A 3,210-nucleotide genomic window follows, 5' to 3' on the forward strand; every position below is an offset into this window, starting at 1 on the left:
GATGTCGTACTCACAGAAATCAATTTATACGAAGAATTAAATTTCAACTAGTAAAAAACATAATTCTTGATATCTGTAATTGTATTTTTACTAGTTAAATATCATCAAAGGCTGCCATTCAGATTATTGAAATAAAAAACATCAGAAATACAATTCCTACTAGTAAAAATACCAAATGTCTGTTTTTGATATCAACAAATTAATTGCCACTAGTAATTATTTTTTACATTTTTTATATTTCTGATATCATGAATGTGATTTTTACTAGTAAAATTTTGATATCTGAAATTACTCCCCTAATTATTGATATCAGAAATATAGTTTCAGATATTAGAAATGCCCAATGTAACATGTGGAAATACATTTACAGATATAAAGACACTTTAATTCTAGACATCAGAAATTTATATTTTTACTAGTGACAAAGTAATTATTATCGATACCAAAAATGAATGGAATTTAAACTGGTAAGAAATCAATATTTTACTAGTTACCCATAAGCTGCCAATCAAATTTAATTGATGAAAGTTTCACATCAGAAATACAATTCTTAATAGTAAAAATCATCATTTGATATCAATAATTACGTGGTTAGTGTAAATGTCAGTTTTCGATATATACAAAAAAATGCTATACTAGCAAAAATTTTCATTTTTGATATCAATAATTGCAAATGTCTGTTTTTGATATCAACAAATGAATCGCTACTCATATAATTTTTTACCATTTTTGATATTTCAGATATCATGAATTTTTACTAGTAAGAAAAACATTTTACATTCCTGAAATTAGTCTCCTAATTATTGATATCAGAAATAAAAAATGTAACTTGCATTTACAGATATCAAGAATTAACATTTCATTGAGTGACAAATCGACAATTTATATTTTTACCAGTAAACATTGAATTATTGACATCAAACATTACATTTCCAGTAAGAAATACAACCCTGATATGTGTACTTTGTAATTCCAACTATAAGAAATCAATTCTAGGTATCAACAGATGAATTTGAGTGGCAGATATGATGATATTTAACTAGTAAAAATACAATTACAGATATCAAGAATTATAATTTTTACTATCTGAAAAGTAAAAAATAAATTTTTTACTAGTGTAAATGTAATTCTTGATATCAAAAATATCCATCGTTAGACATAAAAACTACATTCCTGATTATTAACATTTTAACTAGTAAAAATTGTATTGTTGATATCAAAGATTCATATCCGGGGGATGAGGAAAATTCAGCTTTGATCAAAGAAATAAATTACATTTTAAAATATATTCACATAGAGAACATCTGATTTACACTGGAATATTATATCACAATTTTTACTGTGTTTTTCATCATATAATGCAGTCGAGTTATTAATGTTGAGTTATGTAGAGTTATTAATGTTGAGTCATGTAGAGTTATTAATGTCGAGTTATGTTGAGTTATTAATGTCGAGTTATTAATGTCGAGTTATTAATTTCGATATCAGAAATAACAATATTACATACCAGTAAAAATTGTATTATTGACATCAAACATTACATTTCCAGTAAGAAATACAACCCTGATATGTGTACTTTGTAATTCAAACTATAAGAAATTCATTCTCGGTATCAACAGATGAATTTGAGTGGCAGATATGATATTTAACTAGTAAAAATACAATTACAGATATCAAGAATGATAATTTTTACTATCTGAAATGTAAAAAATAAATTTTTACTAGTGCAAATGTAATTGTTGATATCAAAAAATATCCATCGTTAGTAATAAAAACTACATTCCTGATATTAATATTTTAACTAGTAAAATTTTTATTGTTGATATCAAAGATTCATATCCGGGGGATGAGGAAAATTCAGCTTTGATCAAAGAAATAAATTACATTTTAAAATATATTCACATAGAGAACATCTGATTTACACTGGAATATTATATCACAATTTTTACTGTGTTTTTCATCATATAATGCAGTCGAGTTATTAATGTTGAGTTATGTAGAGTTATTAATGTTGAGTCATGTAGAGTTATTAATGTCGAGTTATGTTGAGTTATTAATGTCGAGTTATTAATGTCGAGTTATTAATTTCGATATCAGAAATAACAATATTACATACCAGTAAAAATTGTATTATTGACATCAAACATTACATTTCCAGTAAGAAATACAACCCTGATATGTGTACTTTGTAATTCAAACTATAAGAAATTCATTCTCGGTATCAACAGATGAATTTGAGTGGCAGATATGATATTTAACTAGTAAAAATACAATTACAGATATCAAGAATGATAATTTTTACTATCTGAAATGTAAAAAATAAATTTTTACTAGTGCAAATGTAATTGTTGATATCAAAAAATATCCATCGTTAGTAATAAAAACTACATTCCTGATATTAATATTTTAACTAGTAAAATTTTTATTGTTGATATCAAAGATTCATATCCGGGGGATGAGGAAAATTCAGCTTTGATCACAGGAATAAATTACATTTTAAAATATATTCACATAGAGAACATCTGATCTACACTGGAATATTATATCACAATTTTTACTGTGTTTTCCATCATACAATGCAGTCGAGTTATTAATGTCAAGTTATGTAGAGTTATTAATGTCGAGATATGTAGAGTTATTAATGTTGAGTTATGTAGAGTTATTAATGTCGAGTTATGTTGAGTTATTTTAATGTCGAGTTATTAATTTCAATATCAGAAATATCAAATGTAACATGTTGTGGAAATGCATTTACAGATATCAAGAATCAACATTTCATTTAGTGACAATTTGACGGTGCATATTTTTACCAGTAAATTTTTTTATTATTGACATCAAACATTACATTTCCAGTAAGAAATACAACCCTGATATGTGTACTTTGTAATTCCAACTATAAGAAATCAATTCTAGGTATCAACAGATGAATTTGAGTGGCAGATATGATGATAATTAACTAGTAAAAATACAATTACAGATATCAAGAATTATAATTTTTACTATCTGAAATGTAGAAAATGAATTTTTACAAGTGCAAATGTAATTCTTGATATCAAAAATATCCATCGTTAGACATAAAAACTACATTCCTGATTATTAACATTTTAACTAGTAAAAATTGTATTGTTGATATCAAAGATTCATATCCGGGGGATGAGGAAAATTCAGCTTTGATCAAAGAAATAAATTACATTTTAAAATATATTCACA

Source organism: Gobio gobio (assembly GCF_949357685.1).
Source record: "Gobio gobio genome assembly, chromosome: 6".
Classification (NCBI taxonomy): Eukaryota; Metazoa; Chordata; class Actinopteri; order Cypriniformes; family Gobionidae; genus Gobio; species Gobio gobio.